Source organism: Belonocnema kinseyi, chromosome 1 (genome assembly GCF_010883055.1).
Source record: "Belonocnema kinseyi isolate 2016_QV_RU_SX_M_011 chromosome 1, B_treatae_v1, whole genome shotgun sequence".
Classification (NCBI taxonomy): Eukaryota; Metazoa; Arthropoda; class Insecta; order Hymenoptera; family Cynipidae; genus Belonocnema; species Belonocnema kinseyi.
The window spans coordinates 69,875,488-69,896,968 of NC_046657.1; positions in this window are offsets into that span (position 1 = coordinate 69,875,488).

The window sequence follows — 21,481 nt, forward strand, 5'->3', positions numbered from 1 at the left end:
ATTCCACGTGCATCGCAAAAAACTGTAGCCATAACCTTACCAGCTGACTTTACGGTCTTTGCCTTCTTTGGAGCTGGTTCGCCTGTGGAAATCCACTGTTTGATTGTTCCTTCGTCTCAGGAGTGTAATGGTGTATCCATGTTTCATCCGCAGTCACAAATCGACGAAAAGATTCCTCACGATTCCGACTTATGCGCGCCAAAAGAGCCTCAGAGGCGACCACTCTATTGCGTTTATTCTCAGCTGAGAGCAAACGCGGCACCCATCTTGCCGATAGCTTTTTCATGCCTAATTTTTCATGTAGAATTGAAACAACAATGGTTTATAACTATAAGCAATGGTTTATAACTGGGTAAATGAATTTAAGCGTGGTCGTACTCGTATAAACAAGCATATATATATTAGATTTCGAATAAAGGGAGCATGATTTGCGCTAATTGCATGGATAATTTATGGCAATATACCCTAACTTGCCAAAAGTAGTTTCAAAACTTTCTTCAAATTTTTTAAAATTTACGGAAATTCTTGGTTAATTATGGTAATTTTACATGAAAATATGGTAACTTACGTTAATTACACAAGAAAATTAATTTTTGGCGTTGTAATGAATTAACGGAAATTTTTTGGTAATTCATGGTATTATTTTATTTTTAATGATAAACACACTTACCTCCCGAAAATACAGACACAACAAAATTCATAACCTTTTGAAAAATTAGGATATTTAAATTTTTCACATCGCATAGTAAAGTCCAGGAAATATATTTTTACGAAATAAATCACGAACTAGATGTGTACAAAAGAATTTCTTAAATATTTGGTGTCAATTAGCGCCTTTTTGCAAAAGAGGAAATTCGATTATAATGCGATAAACGATAAGTGGAGATTAAAAAAAAAATTTTTTGCTCTATGATGACATATATTACGTTTCCCAAAAAGCTGCCCCTAAGTCTTACACAACTACCCCCTGTGATCAAAAACGTTTTTAAAATGGGAAAAATACCTTCAACAATGTGAACATGTTTTAGGGTTTCAAATTAATCACAGGATAATTGAAAATTTCGCCCTCTTTAGAATTTCCCCAAAACTACCCTTCCACATGAACGTATGCATTTGAGCCTCTTATGACCTATATTACTTTAAAATTCAGTACATAGAATTCCGACAATCACGCCAAACAGAGTTGGTATCTCATATTTGGGTACTCTATTCTAATACGTTACCCAAAAACTACCCCTAACTCATACATACCCTCCCCTCGTCATCAAAAATGTTTTAAAAGTTGTAAAACCACCTTCAACAATGCATAAATGATTTTGAACTCCAAATTGATTACATGGCACTTCAAAATTTCCCCCTCTTTATAATTTTCCCGAAAAACTACCTTTCCACGTGAACGTATACAGCGGAACATATATATGTATGAAAAAAGCATAAAAAACAATACAACTTAGACAACAGTGTTAGCTGATATTTTTTTGCTCTTTTTCTCTCTCGGATAATATATAATACGTTCGCCAAAAACTACCCCTAAGTCATACATACTCACCCCTCGTGATCAAAAACGTTTTAAAAGTTAAAAAACCACCTTGAACAATATAAAAATGATTTAGGACTGAAAATTAATAAAATAAAACTTTCAAATTTACCTTTCATTATAATATTTCCAAAACTACTCTTCCACGTGAAAGTATGCAACAAAACGTAGATATGTATGAAAAAGCATAAAAAATAATCAAACTTAGAAGAAACTATTAGTTGAAATTTTTTTTCTTTTTTTTCTCTCCAAAAATATATAATACGTTACCCAAAAACTACCCCTAAGTCATACATACCCTCCCCTTGTCAACAAAAACGTTGTAAAAGTTGGAAAACCACCTTGAAGAATGCAAACGTGATTTAGAACTCCAAATTGATTACATGGCACCTCACAATTTCCCCCTCTTTATAATTTTCCCGAAAAACTACCCTTCTACGTAAACGTATACAGCGGAACATATATATGTATGAAAAAAGCATGAAAGACAATACAACAACATTGGAATTGGCGGGTAGAAGTGGCGGGAATCGCAAGATTCGTTGTAGGCTAAAGTTTAGTATCTTCATAGTCTAAGGTTTAGTATCTTCATCACTTTCCACTATTATTGAACACATCACTGTTTGTAATAACAATGACCTCATTACCGATGCAGCAATTAAAATCTTCGTATCCTGTTCTTGCATTTTTTTAAACATTTGTGTAACGTAACCTCAACTATCTTTCACCAAACATAAACCCGACGCACACTCGAAACCGTTCATTCTACCATTCTCCTTCCACTTCACCCCAGTAAACTCCGCCCACTTCTCTACTTCCCCCACAATTTCAGTGGGCTGGTCGCCTGGAACGTAACCCTTGAGAGTTATGATATTATATTTATTTCTGTACCTCGGTCTGGGGCGCTTATTCAGATATTGCAAAATAAATTACAAATATTATTTTTAATGATTACTATGATATTTGTTTCTTATTTTGCAATAAATATTATTTTCAGCTACTTTAAAAAATGCATGTCATTTAAATAAATTTATATGAATACAATTTATGATATGTATTGGTATTAGAACAAAAGTATTTTCATTGTCCTATTTTTATAATTTAAAAAAGTGCACATCGTTTTAAGAAAAATAAATGGTTATGAAATATTTTATTAAAACGTGCATCGTTTGTCAATGCATTTAATTAATTTTTTTATTTGATTTTGTTTTTAGCGAATCAAACTAAAAATATGCATACCAGCCTAAGGTGGTTCTAAGCAAAGTTGTTGATATAATTTCAATGCAAATTCTTTCAAGTTGAATTTTAATATAGCTTGTGCCTCTTTTCCAAAAAGTTATTTATGTTTAACATATTTTTACAGCGAGAGTTTATAACAAATTTGTAAATATTTTTTTCGCCAAACAAATTTTGTATTTCATTTTTTGTGTTTCTTTTTTCGTTTTTCAAAAAATTTAATCTTTTAATGGTTAATCTCTTGTTACGATTAAAAGAAAATATACTTGTCCTATATAACAATTGTTAATAACAAATTTTTAGATACCTTTTTAAACGAACAAGTCTTCACTTAATTTTTTTGTATCTTGCAGTTTGAACGGAAAATTAAATTTCTTATTTTCCATTTTATTTGTGCAATCAAAAGCAACATTTTCTATTTTCCATAAAACTGCCGTAAGTAATAATGATAATCTTGTAGGGTATGTAAAATGAAAAATTTTTCTTCCTCTTCCTGTTTTTCATATTTGCTTTTTGGTGACTGAAAATGCTATAACTCAAACAATTTTTTTAAATCAAAATATGTCATTAACATACATTAGCAATGTTGTTTTCACGAACACAACAAAAACTATGCATCAATTAAAAAAATGATTAATAACAAATGTGTAGATATTTTTTGGATGAACAGCTATTCTGTCATTTTTTTAGCTTGCGCTGCTTGTCCAAAATTCACTTTTTTTATTCTTAATGCCTTTCTTTAACGAATAAAACCAAAGCTGCATCCTATCAAAAACTGATTCCTGACTAATTTTTTTTATGTGCATAATTTTGGTGCATTTATCTTTTGTCGTACCTTAGATCGTTTGAACGCAAGATGCAATTTTTTGTTATTTTGTGTTCCCTCATAATGTGAATTTTCGATTTTCCAGAAAAATTCGAAAAGCTGTTACGGCAATCTTCTGGGATGTACAAAATTTTTGTTATGCTCTGATTTTTTTTATATCGTGCACGGTTTGGTTTAAAATGTTCATTTTCAGTTATTCTTCGGAATTTTGTAATTTTTATAACTCTAGTAATTTTTTTATCAAAATAAGTCGTTAGGTTACATTTTTGTCTTTTTGAGTACTCCTAACATCCATACATAGAATATTTATAAACAAAAAAAGTTGTCTCAACAGTGTTCAAAATTCGCTCACTTTTTGAATTTCTATCCAAAATGGCTGACTAGTAAACAGAAAATTCAATTGAGACACTAAAATAGTATAACAAAAGCCAATTGAATCTGTCAATTCTTTCGAAAGTTATTGTGTAAACAAACTAAAAATCGACAGGCGTCTCAAAACATGGGCAATTGACAATAACGGGAGAAGGGGAAGGTTCACATATTAGACAAATTTAATACCCTCTCTGATGCGAATGCAGGAAGAAGATGAATACTCTATTTCTTCTTGCAGAAAGCAGTTCCCAGTCTGACGGCGATCCGCATAGTGAACGTGACCCTGGCCTTTCTTCTTCTGTCAGACAAAATGAGCCTGATCATACTTCTACAGAGGAACCTCCTTTTCGTACCAGGTGCAGATCTCCTGCTAGCAGGTCTCCGGCTAGCAGGTCCCTGGCTAGCAGGCCTCCTTCTACTAAAATACTTGGATATTCACTTGAAAAACTTGGATATATACGGCTCATTCCCCGGACAAACCAGAGCCTTAGAATCGAACTTCGAAATTACATTTTTCCACCTGAAATGAAAATTAGTTGGAGAGCAAATGGAAACAACATAACTCCCGTGAAACCTGAAGAACATATTGTATTATCAACATCCGATGGTGACGTTTATGCAATATTAACGAATAAAGGGATTTTGTTTGGAATATTTAGTGCACAAAGAGGTTATCCTAGAATAAAAATAAACATGATAAGGCGCACAGTTGATTACTTGACCCCAGATGAAATTAGAGATATTCCAGTGGGTAGAAATCGACCAATCTTCCCAAAAAATTTTATTCAAGCTTTGTCAAATTTTAATTCGCTACAATTCAAGTATAATTACAATGGCGAACGTACTCCTGGTTCTTCTTCTTTTGTAAGTGAACATTTATCTGACCAGTCTTCTCCTCAGGAGTCTTTTCCTAATGCCAGGTCCAGCTCTCCTCCCGGCAGGCCTCCTTCTCCTGAAGTACTTGGATTCCAAAGAAACATCTGAACCGGAAATTTGAATTTCAATGATACGTTTTTCCTGCTTCTAGAGGAATTCTCTTATTGTTAGGGCCTATTAAATATATGCCCGTGCCAAACCGAGAACATATTGTAGTATCAACATCCAATGGTGACGTTTTTGCAATACCATAGTATACTGGGATTCTTCGTGGAACATATCAGTTAAATAGGGAAAGGAAATGGAGTTATCCGAGAATTAAAATAAACATGATTCGCGGTGAAGTTGACTATATGATTCAATTTGAAATGAACGAATGTCATGTAGGTAAAACTTACCCAATCTTTCCACGCTGGTTCAAAGAAATTGTTACAAATGAAGATGCTCTACAGTATGTGTTTCATTAATGCAATGAAAAAAAATAAAATATAGTATTCTTTGTGATCTATTGTTGAAAAATAGTTAAAATAAAAGATTTAAATGCCAAATTATTACAGTTAGAGGGTTTGTCCGGAAAGTAATAGGACTGAGTCGATTTAAAAAAATGTATTGAGCCATTCGTTACAATTCTTTAAAAACTTTCAAAATAAGCTCCTTCTGCGTCGATGCAGCGCTGCCATCGCGATTTCCAAGCATTGAAGGCGCCATGGAAGTCATTCTCCGGAATAGCCCTGAGAGCCGCGGTACATGCTGCTTGGATCCCCTCTGTCGTCTCAAAATGCTTGACTTTCATCGGCCTTTTCAGGGAAGGAAACAAAAAAAGTCTGGGGAGGGCCACATCTGGGCTGTAGGGCGGCTGCGGAAGCGTTGGTATGCCGGCCTTGTTCAGGTAGCTGTTCACAAGAAAGGCTGTGTGAGCCGGGGCGTTGTCGTGGTGCAACTTCCAGTCGGCTGCGATGTCATGAACCACAGATTTTGTTAATTTAACATCTGGACAATTAAACGAGTACTCAGTCGACGGTCTGAGTTTAAAACTTTGCGCACGCGTGTCACATTGTCGGTGTTTGTCGAAGGTCTTCCTGCACGGTCTTCATCGGCGACCTCCTCCCGGTCCTCCTAAAAGGCCTGGTGCCACCGAAACACACCACTTCTTGCTAAAGCAACATCTGGGTAAGCCTGCTTGATCATATCAAACGTCTCTGTCGCAGATTTACCGAGTTTTACACAGAATTTAATCGCGTACCTCTGCTCTAACGAACGCTGCATTTTCGGCTTGCACCACTCACAGAAACACGTCGCGTGAAAATTCCTGTCCTGACTCTCCAAGTGCTCGGAGACAACTGACCAGCCGCTCGTTCGTTAGCTAGGAACGCCCTCTACCAAATCCAGTCGGTGCGCGCACGCTCCGAAGTACAGTCGCGTCGGAAGAAAATCAGTCCTATTACTTTCCGGACAAACCCTGTATCCAGGTTTCTTCTCTTTTATTTTTTGCTAATCCTGATAACGTGTTTTAATTTTTTCTCTTTAGATATTTAAAAGGCAAAGTTACAAGATTTGGAGATTTCTGAATTAATTTTTTCAAAACACCATTCTACCCAGACCGCCAACAGATTTTTGATGATTTTTGCAGCTTCAGCATATAAATATAAGGATTTAAGTGCAATTAAGAAAAAAAATTCTAAGCAACAAGGAAAAATCAAATCAAAATTTTAAATTCAATTTTGTGCCAAAAAAAAAAATTCCTAATTGTTTATAGATTCTGTTTTTGTTTGTTTGAAGGAATCTTTTCGAATTAGCAACTGATATGTGGAGGGGATTTTTGAATTGTTATAGTGTAAGGTTGTATTTTAAGCAAACAATTAACGAATTTAAATTCATTTCTCGTTCGTCTATCAATTGGTAAATAACTTTCCTACTGCTATAATCCTTTGAATTCAATGCGAACGGATGTCTCTAAACGAAAAATCACTGATAGGTGATATTATTTGTAATTTAAAATTATAATATCAATATTCTTTATAATATTATAACATCATAATTCAAATATTTTAAAAGTTTTCTAACATTCTAAACAAATTTTCCCTATCAGTCTTAGGGATCGCAGTTTTTAGACCAGTTTCACCGATTCTCCACGTCCCTTTTTACTGCGCAGCTGCTAAATCCCCGTGCATGGTCAATATAATTAAATGATAATTTAATTATTCAATGATAATTAAATAAATTAAAAATTTAATATTTTATCATTAAACTGAATATGTTTTGTTAATTTAAAACAATGGTTTAAAAGAAATCGGCAGTATGGCTCTATGCGCATGCAAATTAGTTTTGGAAATTAAAACCCTAATTCACGTAAAATTTATATTGTTAAAAAAAATACTATTTTTATTTTCATTCACAAAATTAATATTTTGTCATTAAGATATATATATTTTTCAATTCGAAAACATGATGATAATTGATTTTATGATTTAGATAAACAGCTTTTGTTAAGTAAAAAATTATATCCAAATGTGCCTTTAGTTACAAATCAATTTTTCCCATGTTATTAAAAAAAAAGTTTCTTTCTATGAAATTAGTTTAATGGCTTGGCGCTCGTTTGGGAGGAACCTTGAAAACTGACGTCACTACGTGAAATTGATTCTGACGCACCGAGACGCGATTTTTCGGAGGAACCGGAACCGATTTGACAGTCCCCAATCAATCCCTGTCCCTTCTAAACAGTTGCGGTAAGTAGGTTAAATCCAGAGCGGACAAGAAAGACCTTCCTTTACTGACGACGTAAACCAAACTTGCAGTAGAATAAAATTTTTGGTGTGCTTTTAGCTTGTTGTTTTATAATAATATGTGTAAATACTAATAGAATAGTCATACCTGAGTGAAAATAATTTGGTTTAACCATACGAAGAAATGTTTCTTTCTCAATAAAATTTGTGAATATTAATGTGTAACATAATATTTATTGCCTTTTTTACAAATTTTCCGTTTTTTAAATTACGTTATTTAAATTTTTTTGAAAGTTACAATTTTTCAGTAAATCACTGCATCCCTTTACAGGTGGAACGTGCCGAAAAAACGTTTACAGGCGAAGGGTTAGATAATGAATTCATCATGTTTTTAGGGACTTTAAAGGATGTGCTCAGATTTTATCCGATTTCACGAATAATGTGGATTAGATGATTCATTATATGATAAAAAAAAACCTGACTAAAGAAAGGAGAACTTTTTTAAGGGGCACGTTTTTTAAATCTTTTCTATGTTGAGAACCTCAAATAATGCTTGTTAATGAATGGTAAATAGATTTTAATTTTATATTTGTCACGAGCACACTTTTATTGTTATAGGTACGCAAATATTGCAAGCCACCGCATCAGTTTAATAAGCAGATAAGAATAATGTGAGTCACACGATCAATTTCTATTGCTTTAAATTTGATATTAGATGTGCTGTTTATTTCGGATCGAATTTCAAGATATATTTTCAAGAAAAATTTTAAACTTCAAAAACTAAGGTTTTTAGCTCGGGGCTGCGCAATCCTAAAAATTAAGTACATTATTTTTCCATAACATAAAAATTAAAAAATTATTTTTGTTTTCGACTGGTTAAATGAATAAATATTCAAATAATGGCTAAGACTAGCAAGAGCATTTCGTTTTTGACATTGTTAGATGATAATGCAGTTCAACACAGATATTTGTAATTTGCAAATCGTTTTCCTTAAAAAAAATATCGTTGAAACTAGAAAAACAGGATATTTTTTTTAATATCGTTGTACATGCAGTATTATTTACGCATGACGTCTGTAGAAATAAGCTCTAATCCATAAGCTCCAAAGTGTATGGATATTTCAAATCGATGTAATTTTTTGCAACATAAACTTGTGATCAAATTAGAAATTAATATTTAACATTGCAAATAAATTTTATTTTCAAAATTACAGAAAAAATCCTGGATTATTTTTAAATGTTTAATTACAATTTTAAAAAATTTTAATATGAGAAAATGAGACTGCGATGTATAATACATAAATTTTGGATAATAGCTGTATAATTTAAATCGTGCTTCTTCTATTAAAAATTTAAACAAAAAAATTCGTCAAAAGCAAAGTTATGTCAGGTGCGGTCGGCTAGCACATTCAGAAAGAAATGTTAATATTTTTATTATGCTATAATTTTGGGCTTTTGTTGGACTTTTTTGGAATGATGCTGACTTTTGGGCTCTTTTTGTTTTCTCAGAAAACCGAACTTAGTGCGGAGTTGCTAGCCGCCTGCACCGCCACGACAGAAAAGTTAAAAAATAAAAAAAAAGCGATCACGCCTGAATTCTGGGCTTTTTTGGGCCCCTCAAAATGCAGAAATAATTTTGAAAAAACAATCCCTATCCTTTAACAACTACCCTTAAAATTAAATATGCAATTAAAAAAAATTTAGTTATATAAGAATTTTGGGCTTTTTGGGATCTTCTGTGGCACTAATCCCGATTTTCGGGCTCTCTTGTTTTTCTTAAAAAACCGGACTTTTTGGTGGAGGTGCTGGTGGCTAGCACCTACACTACATAAAACTTGAAAAATTGAAAAACTTAACAGCACCAGAATTTTAGGCTTTTTTGGGCTCTTCAAAAATTCAAAAATTATTTTTTTTCAAACAAACCCTATCTTTAAACAACTACCCTTGAAATTAAATATGCAGTTAAACTGAAATTGCGCATATCAGAATTTTTAGGTTTTTTGGGCTCTCAAAAACTGCAAAAGTTAATTTTTTGCTAAAAGCCCCTGTGTTCTAAAAACTATCCTTATTATAACTTACGCACTTAGGCTAAATGTCAGAATTTCGAATATTGTGCTAACTTTGGCTTTCCTGACTGAAAATATAGATATCAAACAAAACTGAAAAGAATATAAGTCAAAAGTAATTGGTTTTGCGGGATTCGCAAAACACTGCCGAAAAATCTCCAAATGAAGAGAAATCAAACTGTTCAACTTTGAAAAACTCTAAACTACACCCACTGCCCCATAGCAATGTTAAAAAAGTTGAATAAAAAACCACCCTTGACTCATTTAAGCAACCCCGGCTGAGCTGTCTTCAACTAAAAAATCCATAAAGATTTTAATGAGAATAATCACCACAAAGACTTTCCCAAAAATCTTTCTCATATCCTGATCTCCACAGTAACATTCAACAACAATTGATAACCCCCCTTATCACACTTAGAAATCCAAGTCTCACCCTCCATCAACAAAAACCTCTCAAAACAATTTGAAATTAAACATAACTAAACCAAACAACTTCCAAACACAAGTGTGTAGTTATTTCAAATTTAAATTTTGTAGGAAATTTCGTCAAAGGTAGCCGAAACTTAGTCCGTTAAAAGTGACAGGGGCATTAATTAATGTTTGTGTAATATTACTGTGTGAGTGGATATAATAACTAGAGTGCTGAAAAGTTGTACGGGGTGACCCTTTTAATTAAAAATGTTACTGGCTGGTTTAGAGAAAAAACAGCTGAGAGTAGATACAGCGATTTCAGTTATGGATAACGGAGACTTGATACTTTAAGCTTAATAGGGGTAGTTTCTAAGGTTTGTAGAATTTTTATTTTTAAATTGTCTTTGCGATTTTATTTGAAGGCAACTGTAACTTGGTTCGTGAAATGTGATAGGTGTAGTTTCTAGGGCTTGAGTAATATTACGGTGGGAATAGGTATATTAACTAGAGTCTTGAAAATGGTATATAATAATTATTTTTTATTTGAAATACTTTTTACCGTTATAAGTAATGGAAGGTGAAACTTTCAATAGGTGATTATTTCATAGGTGACTTAGAATATTACTGTGGAAATATATTTATTAACTAGACTGTTCAAAAGTTGTTTGGGTAGTTATTTTTATTTTGAGATTCTAATGTTACCGTGAAGATAAGGATATGAAAAAGCTTTTTGGGAATGTATTATATTTTTAGCCAGGGGTAGCCTTTAATGTTGTGGTTTTTTTTCTGACAATGGAATTTTCTATTTTTAGTGAACTCAAATCAAGCTCAGACCTACGGTATCTTTTTTCGCACTTATTTCATATATTTTTCTTTGGGATTTTTCTTAAGTGTTAGGTTTCATTTTTTAAAATAATTTGTGAGTTTTGGTGGGAGCCCCAAAAAACACAATATTCGGAAATTCTCACATTTAGGGTGGGAGCGTAAATTACTTTAAGGGTAACTTTTAGGAGAGAGGGGTTGGTTATTTAAAGTTATTTTTTGCAGTTTTTGAGAACCCAAAAATGCGAAAAATTTTACCGCTGTTGCTTTTTTATTCTGCTAATTTTCTGTAGTGAAGGTGCTGGCGGCGAGCAACTCGACTATAAATTCGATTTTTTGCGAAAACTAAAAGAGCCCAAAAATCAGCTATGGTGTCCAAAAAAGCTTTAAAAAAGCCCAGAATTATGGCAAACAGAAAATATTCAAATTCCTTTGTGGAGGTGCTTGCGGAATGCAAATAGTTATATTATATTACAATAATTTTGTTTGTAATTTGTAAAATCTATAATTTGTTTATTTTGATTTTTTACTTCTGTAATGGTTTTATTACGTTCAGCTATCTTCAACTTCAACAAGTCTATAGGATACTGGCCATGTAGGTTTTCTATAATATTTGGTTATAATTGTATTATTTTGTATTGCGAGTGTTATATCTAGAAAATTGATTTTGTCTAAATTGCAAAAAATTCATTTTGCAATATTTTCTATTACAATATTATCGGCTGCAGCAAAATTTGTATAACCGATTGGGAGTCCAAAATTTTGTTTATAAAAACAAGTTTAATCTCATTATCAAAAATGTCAGCACTTAAAATATCGAAGCAAACAATGCTACGAATGTGCAACATACAATTTGCAATCAGAATGCAAGCATTGCTCCCGCTTGTTTTACAAAGCTTGGCATGTAAAGCTAACCTTGTGGAGATTCCTGGCGTTTAGTTCAAAGAGATTTATGGGCAAGCCGGAGATCTATTCCCCAAAATATATCCTAAGTTGAGGATCCGAGCTGGAACTTGACTTCAATCCTCATAAGGAACTCCCATATTGGCTGTTATTCTTGATATTTTCTGGAAAAATAGTTTGATTAAGAGTGTTTCCTTAAAATAAAGCGCCATGACCACGAGATCGAGTAGCGTGGAATAAAAACTGCGTCGTTAGCTTGATATTCGAATGCGCTAATCCATGGTGATTATTTGCGACGTATAAGAGTTTAGCCACAATTGGTTTAATCTATTTGAAAAGAAAAAGGGATTTTAGATACTGGAACTCGTATATCCTTCTACCGAAATCGAGGTTGCTCATTTAGAAAATTTTCTTTCAAATGGACTGAATTTGGTACATTGTAACGATGTTGAGATTCTAATTAATGAATTTAAGTGCGTTAAGTATGAAGCTAGTGACCGGCGTCTATTTATAGATTCCTCGACAAGAAGTTTAAAAGATATTTTGCTCCATAATAGTAACATATATACTCCTATACCAGTCGGTCCTTCTGTCGTGTTAAAAAAAGAATATCGTAATCTTCATTTACTCCTCCAGAAATTGAATTATGATTTCCACGGCTGGCAGTTGATCGTATATTTAAATATGACGACTATATTATCAGTTCAACAAAGTGGATTCACAAAAAATTCACGTGTTATTCGTAAATGGGATAGTCGAGGCGAAAGCAACATTATATGAAAAAAGATGAGAATAATGCCGCTGAAACAATATTTAGTACCAGTTTCTATAAAAATTATACAGAAAATTCTCATTCATGTACATAAAGTCATCCTTTCACCTCGCCATATTGAGCTTGGTTTGGTTAAACAATTTATCAAAGCAATGAAGAACTTATCAAAAGGAAGTGATGCCTTTATGCACATCATTGAGAAGTTTCCAAAGATTTCTAAAGCTAATAATAGTGAAGGAGTCTTTGATGGCCTACCGACAAGGAAACTGTTGCAGTATAATGAATTTAAAAGAAGAATAGTAAACAAAGAGCGAGCGGCATGGCACATTATTAGAGAAGTTTAACACAAATTTCAAGGAAATACTGAAGATGCTTATTGCAAGAATATTGTAAATAGAATGTTAAGAAATTATAGAGAAATGGAATGTCTAATGAATTTGGAGATCCATTTTCTTCACTCCCATATTGATTAATTGCCGGAAAATTTGGTTGACTTCAGCAAGGAACAGGGTGAGATATCTTTCTAATTAACGAAGTTGATCTTCAAATGACCTTGATCCTGACTTGCAGCGGCCACTGGGGTCACGAATTCGTGATCAGCGCACTCGAAAACGTATAGTCCACATTGTTTGGTCGGAAAACTCTCGACAATGACAACGTCGCTTTCGCACACAGAGAAAAATGGAAGGTCTGTTTAAAAATATAAACGTGCAAACAGACCATATTGCAGGGTCGACTATAGGACAGCTCTTGAATATGGCTAAAACGACTATCTCTATAAGGTAAAAACAAGAGATCCAAATCGATAATCTCAGAAAGTCAACTCGATTTCCTCAGACCGTCATCTCGGTCATCTCAAGCTGGCTGAACCGATCATTGTGAAGGGTCGGTTTGGAAATCTCGGATGGTTGATTTGATTTTGTCAGACATTCGACTGGGTCGTATTTAATCGTCGATTCGATTATCTTAGATATTTCACGTAGTCATTTCGGATGGGCGATTTGATCATTTGTAAAGGTCGACTTGATTATTTCAATGTGTCAGTATAGATATGTAAGCAAGGAAAATTTGGTTATCGCAAAGGATCGATTCAGAAACCTGAGATGGCGAAAAGGACTATTGATGATAGTCCAATATATATTTTTGAATTATTTTTAAACAAACTTTTGATTCTCTACATCTGAACTGGAATGAGGTTCCACTATGTAAATAGTGGGAAGTCTTTTATCAATTGATTCAAAGCAGGCATTCCGATAATAAATAATAATCATTAATCAAAAAATTACTAATGCGTATAAAAATCGTTAAAAATGTAATTAATAAAAAAGAATTATTTATGAATTTAATGTTAACGCTTTTTCTGCGAATTAGTAGTTTTTTTCACTGATGATTGGTATAAATTGAAATCTATTCATAAAATGATAAAAGTCAGCGCACTATTCAATTAGTACAACTTTATACGAATTCAGATACAGAGTATAAAATATTCAACATCGTATTTAAATACCTTACATAAATTATAAATTAAAAGAGTATAAAATATAATTGTAATAAGAGAAAATTATAAATTAATAATTAATGATACTACGGGTACGATATAATCAACTTCAATCTAAAAAGCAATACAAATGCAGGATTAAGTTAAATACTGCAACTACAATTGTTAAAATTAAAAAAGTCTCTTGCCACCTGCTTTCCTACTTTTTGAGCCGCCCCATAAATATTCCCTAGAACAATATTAATAATAAATTAGCATAAAAATTATTAAATCATTTTTTTATTTAAATAAAATAAAAGTTTTGCAGGTAGAAATTCGAATGTTTTGGAAAAAAGTGGATTTTTAAGAAAAAAAATATCAATCTTCAACAAAAAAGATGGTTTTCCAAAAAAATTATTAATTTAACACAAGACTCTCAACACAAGACTCTCAACAATTTTTGACGAAGAGTATCAAATATTCTATTAAAAAACAGAAATTTGTAACTTATTGAATAAACAGGATACAGTTAGAACCAGACATGGATTAGTTAAATTTTTTGATTGAAAAAAGAATAATTTTAACAATAAAAATAGATTTGCAACAAATCTTTTAAATATTTAACAAACAAACAAAAAATAATCAGGCCAGGAGATTGATGTTCTACAAAAAAGACAAATTTTGAACAAAATACATAAAGTTTTAGAAATTTATTTAATTTTAAAGCACAAAGGCAAATTATTTTCAAAAAAATTTAATTTCTAACACAAAAAATATGATTGCTCAACTAAAAATTTTACTTTCCAAACCGAGAAGATTAATTTTCTACAAAATAGTAGAATTTTCACATTAAATATTAGTTAAAAATGAAACGCATAAATTGTCAATAAAAAATTTGAACTTTCAAGTAAAAAATATCAATTTTTTATCAAAAAATAGAATGTTATAATTGTCAGTTTGAAAGATTGATTTTCAGCCAAACATGAAACGAATTCTTATCAAAATAGTTACATTTTCAAACCAAGGAGATGAAGCTTCAAGAAAAAAAGGAGAATTTTTAACAAAGATTCTCAATCAAAAAGAACCATCAACAAACAAGGACCATTTCCTATCCAGAATACATTAACGTTTAACCAAATAGTTAACTTTTAAGTTTATAAGATCAATTTTGTACCAAAAAAGAAAAGTTTTTCCAACAAACTACATACACCTTTACCCACATAGTCAAATTTATATATTAAAAAATAAACTTTTAGGTCAAACTGAAACGCTTAAACTTTTACTTTTTCAAACTAATTTTTCATTGAAAAGCATTATTTTTAATAAAAAACGTATCTTCTACAAAAAGTTGAATTTTCTACATATAGTTGTTTTTCAAAAAAAAATTTTAATTTTTAAACAAATATTGAATAGGTATATTTTTATTTGGAAAATATAGAAGCACGAGTACGACCCTATTCCTGCCATGTGTCCTTTAATGAATTTCAGGAGTGAATGTCAGAACTGAAAAATAAAGATTTAGTTTTAAATGAATAAATACAATTCAAGTTGATTCTAAATCGATTAATTCTAAAATTTACAGTGATTACTGAAATAATTATAATCTACTTCAAACTAACATTAACCTCAAAAAGATTAGAATTAAATGTCTTAAATGTCATATAACATATGGAAAATATTAACATCACAATTACGTGTTTTAAACAGGTACTTACAGAATAAGATATTTTCCATTAATCCTCAATAAATGCACTTACTTTACACGGAAATCTTAGGTAAAAACATTTTTTTTAATAGAAAGCACCAAGCGTTCTACGAATTCTATATTCTAGCAAACTAGCAATACCCTTTAAAATTTCACGCGCATGATTGACGCTCAAAAATCAAGCAATTGACCGTAAGCAATGGCTTATCTGCTCCTTCGTGGATGGTCGAAATGAGTGAAAACAATATGTGCGTATTCACCATGCCGAAAAGGATACCTTAGTTATCCCTGATGGTGAGCCTGATTTTCTTATAAAAGTCAGACTGGCGATAAAATAAGAGTCTTTTTAACCATGTCGAAAAAAATTTGGAAGGACCGTTCGACCACTTAGAAAGACTTTCTGGCTCTCTAAATTTTGACCATACAACTTTAACTATTCATTTTTCTCCGTGCAGTCATATGCGAGATAACGTCCTTTAATTCACATATGTGTACTCTGATGATGCAATGGAATATTTCTTAGATACAATGTTAACTACATTATTCACTGAAGCTTTAATCAGTTATTTCTCCACTTTGGAAAAATGAGGATGTTCCAAACTTTCGTTCTGGCTTTATTGGTCATCTTCAACTCTATTGGTGAATATAATAATGTAATATATCTAGAATACTTATTATAAAAACATGCACGAATGCAGCTACTTCTCAAGCCTGTGAAACGAACCTTAAGTCCCCTTTTCCACCTTTTAAAAGCAACACTTGAGTTCGATTCGTACGACTCGAACTAAAAAAATACAGTCGCTAATAATGTCCCTCTTCTTCTCCTTTGTGCATAATACATTATTAAGGTTACCATAATCCCACTTGACAAAAATCTTCAGAAAGCATTCAACGGAATTTCTTATGGAAATTCTAAAATCAATTTTAAAAACAAATTTAGAACTAAGGTTGACTTCCCGTGATGAGGAATACTCTCGGAAATCACGCTCCGGAGGTAATACCCTTGCACAAGTTATGCGATCATCTGCTTTGAGAAAATTATGCTACCCATGCCAAGACTTTAAATCAATTGTGAGTTCCTCGACGACACATTTTTGAGCCAATGCCCGAGGTGTAAACAACTTATATTCGTCGAAGAAATCTGGTTTTTGTGGTATTCTTTGTTCAACTTTGTATCATCTAGGAACCCTCCCCAAGGAATTTAATGTACTGCAAAAGCCAGGCTTTCATAAATAAGACTTGTCTTTTTACTTCTGGGGCATGTGCTTGATCCCGTGTCCTTGAGGAACTTACTTCAGGGGACCGTAAATACTAAATAAACCAGACCTCCTCGCAAAGAATATTTTTTGGCACCTGGTGTAACAGTTAGATGACAGAATTTCAAAATACGGAAGAATTTTATTTAAAGTTCCTTTAAAACTTAACACTTAAGAGGGAAATGCTGTTTTCACACTTGATACAATTTTTGACGTGAGTAGAATAATTTTCTTTTCTAGATGATTTCTGAGAGTAGATGTTGGTTTCCGCCGCTTGAACAAACGTGCCTTTCGGAAAAAAGTATTTGACTTACCTTCTCCAAGCATTTATTGTGGGGACTGAAAGTCAGACTTAGTTTGAAATCAGTTTGTAGACATTTCTTTAGAATTTTCGCATGGAATTTCAATAAACCTCGGAATTTACGGATTTCATGGAATTAGCGTAATTCAAGGAATTCACGATATTTGATGAATTTACGAAATTCACGGAATTTACAAAATTCGATAAGTTAATGAAATTCAATGAAATCTTGGAACTTGCGGAATATAAATGTCAAGAATTCCATAAATTTCATGAATTCTTGAATTCAGGAAGTTCCTTGATTTGCATGAATTCCATGAGTTCCGAAAATTCCATCAATTAGGCGTATTCTGTAAATTCCCTAAATTACAAGAATTTTGTGGATTCCGTTTTTTTGCGAATTTCTTAAATTCCTTGAATTCTGTGAGCTCAGTAAATATAATTAATTTCGTGAATTTCATGAATTCCTTAAATTCCTAATCCCATGAATTCGGCGATTTTCACGATTTAGAAGACTAGAAGTAGTGCTATTTTGTAATTCTAATACAATGTTTGTAATTTTCCCTTACGCTTGTATCGTAGAAGTCTTGTAAAAATGTTGTAGAATTCCAAACATTTTTAACATTGTATATTTAGAAAATAAAAATCAATAAAGAAAGATAATTAAAATAGAATCAGAAGGTTGTTTTCAAATTATATTTTGTTTTTGAATACTGTTGCTTGACATTATAATAAATAATTTGTTATCCAAAATATGACTGAGAACTAAATATGACTTATATGTACTAATAATGGACCTTATATTCTTTTTATTTTTAATTTATCGTTTGATAAGTGTTATTTGATATTCAAAGCAGAGTGAAAAGATATGTGCCCAAGAATTGGAAATATTAAACACTGGTCGTTTTATAAAGTAAGAATATATTAGATTTAAGGATTACTTCACAATATTCGGTTTAATCATCAGACAAATACTTTATGCAAAAAACCATTCAATTCAGCTGCAAGTAGTACATAAAAATATTCAAAAAGATCGGCCCGCTACGCGGACTCGATTTTTTTCCAAGATGCGAGTCTTTCTACATTATTATTTTTGATTTTAAGGTTTTTGACCTGGTTAATGTATTAATAATTTTGACGCTAATTTTCTTGTCTCCATGTACCGAGAAAAATTTGAAGAGATTGATTCACGGAATTGCTCCTTGATCTTATTCTAAGTATCGTACAAGAACCAAGTTCTTGGAACCCTTGCTTTTATATCAGCGGCCTCTGCTTAAAAAGCAAGGGTTCCGAGATCTTGAATAAGATCAAGAAGCAGTTCCGTGAATCTTGATATTTCTCCCCATGTGGTCTGAAATAAATTTTTCTCGAATGCTCATTTTCAGAATGGTGAAAAAATGCTCTCTAAATAGGTGTATTCCATTCTTTGGAAAGAATTAATTCTTCAGTTGATCTAAGATCAAATAGACGAGAATCAATTCTTCAAAAGATCAACCTGGAAAGAATTAACCTTCTAAAGATCAATCTTTTAGTAACGCAGACAAAAAGTTAATTTAGGACATCAATTTTTTGCTTTTAATAATTAAGTAATTTGTTGATAAATTGGTATTAGAATGAAAAAGAAAAGTATATTTTTCAAAGAAATATTTATTTTAAATAAACAAATTCTAGATAAGGATTGTAAAACATTATATGAAAACGTTAGAAAAAGAGGTCCGTTCGATTTTAGACTTTAGACATGGTATCGGAGTCAAACTGCGGGACGCAGTTCATTGATTTAAAAAATCGTTTTTTTTTTCGCCAAAAAATATCGATCTTCCAAGAATCGAATCAGAATCGAACATTCCTATTTCTAAATACTTTGCTATTCTATTTCTACTCTATTTTTACATTCTGTTCAATTAAATTATATCAAATGTATGTAATAGTGAGGACCCTCTAGAGAAGGACACGGCAACCTTTAAGTGAAAACAGATTAATCGAGGCGCGATCCGGATAAATCCGCTCGGGCGCTGCTGGTAGTGGGGATGTAGGTACGGGATACAGCTGTTGTTAAGCTGTTGCAGTAGTGTTTAAACGGAGCGCGCGCACAAGTGGCATGACGACTCCCCAACCCAGAACGGGTCTGAGGGCTAGTGCTGGGGGAACATTGCGCTTCTATTGCGGTGAATATTTTACTCACTGAAAATAGGTAAAAGCAGGCGAGTGAACAGTAAAATTGGTGGGAAGAGGCGGCGAAAAGTCGAATGCTTAGTACGCGTCTGTAAGCATTACGCTTTATACGCTGTGTTGGCACTACAGCTGCAGAGTGCGAACCATAAGAAGTTATAGAATCCGTGCCGGAATTGTTTAAAAACTTTTTTGTAACATAACCTTAATGATTTTTCTCAAGCATTACTCACCAAATATATAAATATAAAAATACACCCGGCACACACTCAAAGCCATTAATTCTACGTTGCCCTTCTACTTTAACCTCGTAAACTCCATCCTCTATTCGGATATTGCAAAATAAATTACAAATATTATGTTTAATTCTTACTATGATATTTGTATCTTTTTTGGCATAAATTTTGTTTTCAGCTACCTTGAAAAATGCATATCATTTCAACTAATGTCTATTAGTATAATTTATGATATCTATTGGTATTAAAAGAAAAGTATTTTCATTATCTTATTTTTATAATTAAAAAAGTGCGTATCCTATTAGCAAAAACAAATTTTTAACTATCTTATTCCAACATGCCTGGTTTGTCTATAAATTTAATTTCTTTATTTTCAATTTTATTTTAACGGTTCAAACTAAAACTATGCATCCTAGCGAAAGGTTATTTTAAAAAAATTTGTTAATATAATTTAAGTGCAAATTCTTATAAGTTAAATGTTATTCTAGTTTGTGCCCTTTATCCAAAAAGTTATTTTTTCTTTAGTTATAATATACTTTTATAACCAGAATGTATAGCAAATGTGTAAATATTTTTTTCGCCAAACAAATTTTTTATTTCATTTTTTTCTTTTTTCCTTTAAAAAAATTTAATCTTTTATTTTAAAATCATAAAGGAGTGTACTAGAAGCCAAAAAAATCTGTCATTTCTTTTGAAACTTATTCTCTAAACAAAATAAGAATCTACAGACCCACACACAGGCAGAAACATTCGTAAAAAATTGTTTTACGGATTCCGGGCGTCTCAATACGTACTTGGACATTTGCCAATAACGGAAGAAAAGGGATAGTCAAACATTACACAAATTTAATACCCTCTCTAGTGAGAATGTAAAAGGAAAAGTAATACTCTACTTCTTTTTGCAGGTAGCAGTTGCCAGTCCCACGGGAATTCTTATAATGAACGTAATCCTGACCCTTCTTCCTCTGGCAGACAAAATACGCCTGACAATACTTCTACAGAGGAACCTCCTTTTCGTATCAGGTCCAGATTTCCTACCAACAGATCTCTGTTTAGCAGGTCTCTGGCTAGCAAGCCTCCTTCTACTAAAATACTTGGACATTTACTTCGAGAACTTGGATATATACGGCTCATTCCCCGTACAAAACAAGAGCCTTACATTTGAATTTCGAAATTACATTTTTCCATCTGGAAAGAAAATTAGTTGGAGAGCAGACGGAACCAATATTATTCCCGTGAAATCTGAAGAATTTATTGTATTATCAACATCCGCTGGTGACGTTTATGCAATATTAATTAATAGCGGGAGTTTGTCAGGAATATTAAGTGCACAAAGACATTATCCTAGACCAAAAATAAACATGATAAGAGGGACTGTTGATTACTTGACCCCAGATGAAATTAGGGATTGTCCAGTGGGCAGAAGTCGACCAATCTTCCCAAGCAATTTTATTCAGGATTTGTCAAATTATGATTCGCTACAGTTCAAGTATGATTTTAAAGGCGAACGTACTTCTGGTTCTTCTTTTTTTGCCAGAGAACATTTACCTGACCAGACTTCTTCTCAGGAGCCCCCTCCCGGCAGGCCTCTTCTCATTAAGTACTTGGATACCCACTTGAAAAACTTGGATATATTCGGCTTCTTCTACAGAAACATCTGAATCGGCAATTTGAGTTTCGAAAATACGTATTTGCTGCCAACCCGAGAACATATTCTATTATCAATATCCAATGTTAACGTTTTTGCAATACTGGAGTATACTGGAATTCTTCGTGGAACATATAAGTTAAAT